The 9,530-nt window shown below is 39.4% G+C and overlaps 1 pseudogene; it reads right to left on the reverse strand.

The window, feature by feature from the left end:
- Window positions 1-8,559: 8,559 nt before the first annotated feature.
- On the reverse strand, window positions 8,560-8,649 carry LOC139007713 (small nucleolar RNA U3; annotated as a pseudogene).
- Between the last annotated feature and the right edge of the window lie 881 nt (window positions 8,650-9,530).

Consider the following 9,530-nt stretch of genomic DNA (forward strand, 5'->3'; position numbering starts at 1 on the left):
GCCACATGTGGCTCGCGAGCTGCAGTTTGCCAACCACTGGTCTAGGGGGAAAGAGGTGCTCCTGGCCACCAGGAGTTGGAATTGCTGGCAGGACACACACTTAAAAATCAGCAGCAGGCCCCAGCTGGTTTGGCTCAATGGATAGAGTGTTGGCCTGTGGACTGAAAGGTCTCAGATTTGATTGAGTACAGATTGTCAAAATTTATCAAACTGTACCTTTAAATGTTGACTACTAATCCAACCAAAATTTTAAATGCAGTATTATAAAGCAATATTGACAGGATGAGAGAATGGATGGATGGAAAGTATATATTGGGGTGGGCAGGGAAGGAAGTAAAAGTGAGCTAAAGCTTCACCTTCCATAGCAGTAAATAATACCTAATACTGGAAAAATCAATTAGTAGCAATACACCCAGCCAATTTCGAGATGTACAGATATAGAACAACAACAAATTATTTGAAAATAAGTGGAAGTGTGTGCCTCTTGGTAATGGGAAATGAGGGAGGCGCAAGTATCATTGGCAGGGGCTGGTGTTCTTCACAATGAGCCTTATAGGACTATTTGACTCTCTAAACATGAAATGTAGTATTTGCTATAAAAACTTTTAATTTAAAAAATATCAAAAAGCCTGAAAAATAATTTTTAGCAAAGCTAAAGCAAATAGGAAGAGTAGTAACTAAACAGATTTATAGGAGTGTGTATCCCATTGCCTCTCTCTGAACCCTTCACTCATTCCTTTTGTTGAGTAGAGGTCACCCATAAAAATATAACTAGCAGCAGGAAAGCCAACTCCCCTCAAAACTAGTTATGTTGCCCTAACTGGTTTGGCTCAGTGGATAGAGTATCAGCCTGTGGACTGAAAGGTCCCAGGTTCGATTCCGGTCAAGGGCATGTACCTTGGTTGCAGGCACATCCCCAGTGGGAGATGTGCAGGAGGCAGCTGATCGATGTTTCTCTCATCGATGTTTCTAACTCTCTATCCCTCTCCTTTCCTCTCTGTAAAAAATCAATAAAATAAAATAAAAAAACTAGTTATGTTTCTTGTGAGATTGACTAAATCTTTCCTCTGAAGAGCCCAACTGTATTGAGCATATTAAGGATGGAATATTAAAAAGTATTAAAAAGTAATTGAAGTATCTATATATATAAAAGGCTAATATGCTAATTGTCCAACTGTTCGACCATTCACCCGGTAGCTATGATGCTCACTGACCACAAGGGGGCAGACGCTCAACACATAGGCATGGAAACATGAGACAGACTGATGAATCTCAGAGGGAAGGGGCAAGGGGGGAGGGCAGGAAGAGATTAACCAAAGATCTTATATGCATACTAAAGGCCTGGTGCACGGATTCGTGCACCGGTGGGGTCCCTTGGTCTGGCCTGCACCCTTTTGCAATCCAGGAACCCTCGGGGGATGTCGGACTGCCGGTTTCAGCCCAATCCCGCAGGCCAGGCAGAAGGACCCCACCACTGCACAAATCCATGCACTGGGCCTGTAGTATAGAAATAAAAATAAGAAAATACAAAGAGCAAATGACATCAAATGGTACTTAAGACCAAGTCCCTGAATAATTCCCACAATATGTCATTATTTATCACTTCTGCCTTTTATTTCCTGAAAAATTCAAATACCCCTTCAGCATCTGAAGTTATCAAAAACCAATTTATGCCACTTCATTCTACTAAAGTCATCTGAGTCTAGTTTGGAGAAGTTTGTAATCAGGACTGTCCATGGCTTGATCTCCCTTAGATTTATGCTTTGCACTGTCTGTTGGAAGGCCAAATATTAACTTAAAATAATCACTCAGTTCTGATTCCTGCAGGTATTCTTTCTGATTTAACCTCTATTGGACCTTCAGGAATGGACTTGTGAAACACTAGTAATATCTGATTATCATATTAACTCGTTGGGCTCAAAATGTATCTATTATTGAACAGAAATTCAATATCATAAAAATCATTAGCCAGAGCCAAGAATATATCCTCACTCTCATTATGAGCTGGCTTATTGCTCTGTTTCGGGACTCCCTTTTCTGAGACTTAAAAAAATCTGGGCTTAGAGGAGAAAATAGTATTTATTAATTTTATTCTGACTTTAAAATATGAGACCAAAACATAAGTTTAATCAGTAGGGACCTGACATTAATTCCCTTTTATTATGCACTTTCTCCATGCTAGCCACCATGTTAGACACTTTATATAATATTATCTCTAATTTAATACAAGTCTTCAAGATGGCTATTATATCTTCAATTTACAGATGTGCACACTAAGGTTTTAAGCAATGTAATTTTCCCTGGAACACCCAACAACCCACAGATGCAGTGTAACCAGTTGGAATCCCATTTTCACATAAGTATCATTTTCCACTGCCTGGTAACAGAAAATTACACCTACCCCAAAGTTGGTGCAATAATTAAATAGATAAAAAAATAATACAACTAAAGCACTAAGACCAGTACTCTAAACATAGTATTTAATGCATGTTAGCTCTTAATGTGATTATTACTATCATTAGATATTTAATAAGCTAGTAAACTTACCTTCTTTCTATTTTCTCTTGTTCCTTGGCCAAAAAGAAGATACGCAACATGCCTTTAAGTAGAAAGGGGTGGCTCCATGAAAGAATTCCAGTAAACGCTCCTCCGCCAGGACATTTCCAATGATCAGTGCACAGTTCCTGTAGGACAGAACCTGTTCTTAAAGTCACAACATGCTACTTAACAAGAGTTGGTACCCAGCACCTATTTCCTGCCTGGCTTTGTCTTTCAGTAAGACGAGTACTGAAGAACTCAAACTGTTTCCTGGGAGTTGCCAGGACCAACACCAAAAATAAAGTGATGCTCATTAAAACCACTTACTCTTGCTCATTCCCTTTGCTCTACATCAGTGGTTCTCAACCTTGGCTGCACATTAGAATCACCTGGGAATCTTTTTAAAATCCTGATTTCTGGGCCTCATCCTCCGGAAATTCTGTTTCTTTGTTACTAATGTTGTGGCCTCACCCCATAACAAAGAAACAGAATTTCCGGCGGATGAGGCCCAGAAATCAGGATTTTAAAAAGATCCCCCAGATTATTCTAATGTGCAGCCAAGATTGAGAATCACTGCTCTACATAGAGACTGAGTAGATTCCTAGCCCTCTTCAATTAGCTAGCTCATGGCACTGTTTTGCTTAGATATAAGCACAATCGCAGTCAACTTACTTCTAGCAGGTGATGGACTGTAGTTATTAACTCCTTTAATGCAGTAATTCTCATCAGGAGCCTCTATATCCTCAACTGATTAACATTTCATGTACTTTTCTTACAATTTTCCCTCTGGCTCTCTCACACTTTTATGCATATTCTTAACACATTTAAATTCCTTCTCTTTATTCCTACCAAATACCTCCCAGTTACTGGTGTGTTTTCTTCCCCTTTTCTCCGCCCAGGAGCACCTCCACACCTGGATCTAGTTAAATTTTGATTGCTTTTCTGAGTCAGTTCCTTACTTCCTTCCCCGAGGCTGTTTGTGGATGCACAGCTGCTCATCTCCTCCTCCTTCTTCTCTTTAGGCCTCTCTTGGAATTTCTTCTAACAATAATGTGAGAAGGGAGTTCTTCTGTCTCCTCCTCAAGTGTCTGCCCACAGGAGAGATAAAAAGAAGGCTCAAAATCTGGGAAACAACACTTTGTTACCACTCTGCACAACTATTTACCTTGATCCTGAGGGCACATGAATGAGCATAGATATAATTCTTCTGATATTACAAAGCAGCACTATAATATGCCCCTCAGAAGATCCACATGTGCATACATTCATTCATCAATACGTGAATCCATCCAATAAAAACACCTGACTTGCCTGCTATGTGCTAATCACTGTAGTGGATGCCAAAGATACAAAGGTGAATCAGAGGGAGACTGGACGGGGAGAGGAAGGTCCAGACTAGGACCAAGAGTCAGTTAAGACAACATGGCGGTAGTTCAGGCAAGAGAGGATAAGGTGCTCGTTGAACCCAAACAGTGGCAGTGGAGCTAGGAAGCGGGGACAGAGACAGTAGTTGTAAGGAGAGTGTAACAGAAGGATGTGGGCATTTATTTAGCACCACTCTTCCTAGGGGAAATTTTTCTGTTATTTTTCTTCATTTCTTTTGCCTAATACTTATTTTGTGTTACTCAGTTGGATTCTCTTGAGTCCTTCTTAGTAGTTTTAAATCATTCCTGAGACAAAATGTATTGTTTAGAAAGGCATTATTCATTCACTCACTTCTCCTTAGAGTCCATGAATCCACAGTCTATAAATGGGTCAAAGAGGAGAATGAGATATCCAGTGAGCACACACAAAAAAAGAAGAGAAAAATGGATGGTTCTCATTTTCGGGTAGGAACAAGAGAAGAAACTAGCAAAGGAGACTAGAAAGAAATTGTGAGATGACCCCGAGAGAACTGTACCATAGAAACCAAGGAAGGAAAGTGGATTGTGGGTCAACCACTGGAGAGAGAGAGAGAGAGAGAGAGAGACCATTGGATTGGATAATTAGGAGATAATGGTCAGAAATAGCAATTTCATTGGCCTGGTCAAATCAGTTGCCTGACTCCTAAAGAATGTGCCAAGACAGAAAATAAAGGCAATTTATATGAGGCATTTGACTCAGAAGGGAATAGGAAATATGAGGAGGCAGCCAGAGATCATGGCTTGTGATCAGGGATGAAGTTAGCTTTTTTTATATAGAAGAGAATTGGGCATGTTAAGACTGCAGAGAAGGACTGAATTGAGAGAATAGGAATTAACAAACACACAGGAAAGGCAGTAAGAAGCAGTGGGTCAGGTTTTAGGTGATTGAAGGTTAGGGGAAAGACTGAATTAAAGATTTCAGAGGTGGTGTTGATTGAGCCCAGTAGGTAGCCATGTGGGTAATTGGGATGTGGGAAGGTCAGGAAGCTTTGACACTAAAATATTGAATTTATCAACCACATAGAAAGTAAAGTCACTGGAGATCATGGCATGACTCGGAAGACAGATCCAGATGCCTCAACAAATGACCCCAATTGTATGACAGCCAGAACAAGGTCAGATGGTAGTATGAACAGAAGGCAGAGTCCAAAATGAAAGGGGGTTTTGTGTAAAGGTGAAAGAGAGATGGTGTGCCAGGGATGATGGCAATAGTAGGGGCAGTCCAGTGCTGCCATGGAGCCCATGGGCTCTGGACCAGGGGGGCAATGTTGAAGCAGTCCCCATGTGTCATCTCTGCAGGAGAGGCGTGGAGGAGGAACCCAGCCAGAGGAAAATTGAACTTCAGGGCAAAAGGGTGGAAGGTTAACTGACATATTTACTGCTTGGAGAAAGGTTAGAGATGGAGGGTAGAGGAGAAAAGTTCATATTCATCCATCCCTCTTTTCCTTGAAAAAATGAAGATGCCCACAACACACACAAGCCCCAAAATACATACATAGGTACAAGGTTAAGGATGTTAAGCCTGGAAAGTGGATCTGAAATGATGAAGAAATGAAAATGTTGCAGAAGTCCTAAGAAAAACCAAGCGACGCTTTAAAGAAGTGGAGGGACACTGTTTTAATTACACCAGCGGACTCCGGGAATAATTTCCAAATCAGAGTGAAGAAACATGCAGAGAGCCTGTCTATATATATCCTGCTGGGGTCTTTGTCTTGCAGATATGATTCCTCCCCCTTCCCTGGGCTTAAAGGAAGGCCCCCGGGTGTTGGGGGTTCCCAGGTCATATCCCATGATCTGTCCTGGGGCCAGTGATAATGACCTCCCCCGACCCACCCTCCCTCCACCCCCGTGCATTTTTCACAGTTTTTATGGCCTGACAGGCCTTGCAAGACCAGTTTCCTCCTCAAAAACATCTCCCAACACAAAGAACAGCAGCTGCCTCAGTGTTTACCATGACATGACCCATTCCAAGAATAAGGCATCTAGAAGGGTTCAGCAATCTGGAGAAGGCACTGTGTATAAATTAAATAAGAGTCCAAAGATGAAACATAATTTTGAAAGGCATTATAGGGAGTCAGAGAAGACTTAGCTAAAGCAACTAAGTTCTCCTTGTCTCAGGACCCCTTGCTATTTATTAACACAAATTGTCCTGAGGCAAGGTGGAGATATACACTTCAAAGGGTAGGGTTAGGTACAGAATCCATTGTCAGATTGGGGGAATTTGCCTATGGCTGTTCAGGTGTTTGGCCAACAGGGGGCAATAGCATGTAGACTGAGATGCCCTTAGCTGTCTGGCAGCAAGCAATCATCCCTTTTCAGGTTTGGGGAAATGCTCTTGCCACTCCAGATGATTCAGCCCTTGCTGACATGCTGGAATTGGCTTCCGGAACAAGAAACTTCTCTTTATTGGGCAGAGGAAGGAGGAGAGAGATGGGTGAATAAGATGACCTCATCGCCAGTGAGTGTCCAATGTGTCAGTGAGGGGGTGGGGGAAACAATGCTTTTAAGGCATTAGTAAATAATAAATTAATAATTAGAGACACGGGACACCCAATTCTTTTTTTCTTCCTTTTTTTTAAGAGCTCATGGGAATGAACTGCGTGAAGAGCCCTATTATCACCCCTGGGGAAGAAAGCCTGACCTTCTCTGTATCCTTTCATAAATCAAAGGATATCAAGTATACTTGACTGTCTTGCTTTTAACTTATTTTTTTATTAGTTTCTTTCATGTTGTGCAGCTAAAGAAAATACCTATTAGCAGCTACAGTCACTTTGATGTTATAATAATTCTCAGAGAACATTTATAAGTGAGACAGAAATCCATTAATGTTTCACATGGGATTCAAACTCTTGGGCAATTGGGGCAAGAGGAGAAATCCAAGTGATAAAATATTTCTGTGAAAATCATTTTGTATTGCATGCTATCACACTTACACCTTATGGAGTTTCAACTCTGCGCTTTGAATATTGCACCATCTGGGTAGCAGCCAGATTGACACAATAGATCTTAATGCCTCTAAGTGAACAAGTCAGTAGTTATTTGCCAACTAACTTTTCAATTGGTTACATCAATTTTTGAAAAAAAAAAAGTAGAATTCTACATTTTTACAGTTCTTTTCCTCATAATAATAGTGTGTGTTCAATGCAATATCAAGCTCTGCCCGTTTTGCTTTAATTTTTTACATTTGTATAATTTTCTAAGTGTGTAATTTTCTAAAAAGCTCACGAATGGACTGTTCCAATGGTTACTTCCATCAGACTCAATGTGCATTATAAAAACAATTATGATACTTAAAACACTACTGTCTTCCCTTCACCATGACAACCCACTTCCAATTTAGACTCTGGAACAGGCAAACTGCTCTAAGATTGCTATCTTATACATTTAATTTATAATAGTGATGTTTTCCGATCATTATCATCTAATTTTTAAAACTATAAGTATCTATTGAATACATGGCTCAAAGTAGAAACAATCATTTAAAATGGATTTGCTTAAAGTAAATACCCCTGAAAATTAAAAAGTAAAACCTATTATGTTCATTGACATTTTCTGCTACCAAAGTGCAGCACTTCAAAACTAAAATCTGAACCATGTATGTATCATCTATAATAAAAAAAAGGGTAATATGCTAATTAGACTGGACATCATTCCAGACATCCTTCCTCACGAAGCCAGGGCCAGAGGGAAGCCAGTGCCAGCAGCTGGGGGAAGGAAGGCCTACTCTTGCACGAATTTTCGTGCATCGGGCCTCTAGTGATTTATAAAGAAGTTAGACATAAAAGTTTTTATTGTATTTAAATAAACATTTTCTGATCCACCATCTCTTGCCTGCCCAACCACTCTCTGATACCACAACCACCCCACCCACCACTTTATCTCAACTTCCTTTTTGATTAGCAGTAAAATCTGATAATGTTTTCTTTTATGTCTTACTGCATTGGTATCATGCTATAGATAAGAGTAAATAAACATTAGGCCATACACACTCCAAAAATACTTTTAAAATTCTTTCTCGTTTTTCTAATACTTTTATGGGAATTTTACATTAAATATTGAATCCATACCATTTAATTTATAATGAATGTGAGCTAGAGTTCTAGTTTCCTTCCTTCCTTCTTTTTTTTCCCAAATGTCAATTACTCCAACATCATGTATGAAATAACACATTCTTTCCCCATTTATTTTTTAAATATATTTTTATTGATTTCAGAGAGGAAGGGAGAAGGAGAGAGAGTGGCGTTGTGGCCTAGTATCTGTATTTTTCTAAATATGTTTTCATTGATTTTAGAAAGAGAGGAAGGGAGAAGAATAGAAAGATAGAAATATCGATGAGAGAAAAACATCAGTCAGCTGCCTCCTGCATGCCCCTGACTGGGGATTTAGTCCGCAACCCGGGCATGTGCTCTGATGGGGAATCGAACCTCATCTTCCTGGTTCAGAGGTCAGCTCAACCACTGAGCCATGCTGGCCAGGCCTCCCATTTATTTTAATGGCACCTTTATTATAAATTAAATTCTGTCATTAATAATAGTTTGCACTTTCATAGCACAATAGGTGAGACATTGTTCTAAATACTTTACACATGCTGACCTTATAGCAACTCTATGCAGTGTAGACCACTTTATCACCATTTTATACAGTGGTTCTCAACCTTGGCTGCACATTAGTAACGAACTATAGAAATGATCCCTGAAAGTATAGTCTTAGGCTGCACATTAGAATCACCTGGGGATCTTTTTAAAATCCTGATTTCTGGGCCTCATCCTCCGGAAATTGTTTCTTTGTTATGAGGTGAGGCCACAACATTAGTAACAAAGAAACAGAATTTCCGGAGGATGAGGCCCAGAAATCAGGATTTTAAAAAGTTCCCCAGGTGATTCTAATGTGCAGCCAAGGTTGAGATCCACTGATTTTATAGATGAGAAATTTGAAATGAATAAGAATTTTCCCAAGGTGACACGCTACCCTGCTCCCATCTGCCACATACACCTTGTCCTGAACTCTGTTCTGTCCCATTAGCAGTCCCTCAGCTGATATCACACTTTCAATCACTGTAGTGTACAGTACATTTGACATCTAGGTAACATGCCCCTCATTGTTCTTTTTCTGTTTCTTGCTGTTCTATAAATCATAACATAAATTTCACCATAACTTGACATGTTAAAATACATTTTAAAATATACTTTAATGGACTTGTATAAAATTTACAAATTTGGGGGAGTTTACAACACTGAGTTTTCCCATCCAGCAACATGCCAAGATTCTTCATTTATCTGGATCTTATTTTTGTGCCCTTCAATGAAATGTTGTGGTTTTCTTCACATAAGTTTCACACATTTCTTGCTAAATTTATCCGTAGGCATTATCTAGTTTACAATATTTTTCATTATATTTCCCATCTCTCACAGATTAAAACATTAATCAGAAAGTTCATGATTTTTGTATATTTCTCTCACATCTTACTGAATTCTCTAATTTGTTTCTAATACATTTTCAGTTGATTCATTGTATTTTGAGGCATCTAATTATATCTTCTGTAAAGAAATTTAATTGTGTTTGTTTCTTTCCAATATTTGTACTTCTTTG

This window comes from Myotis yumanensis, unplaced genomic scaffold (genome assembly GCF_028538775.1).
Source record: "Myotis yumanensis isolate MYYU_CA2020_CCGP unplaced genomic scaffold, mMyoYum1.0.hap1 SCAF_3, whole genome shotgun sequence".
Lineage (NCBI taxonomy): Eukaryota > Metazoa > Chordata > Mammalia > Chiroptera > Vespertilionidae > Myotis > Myotis yumanensis.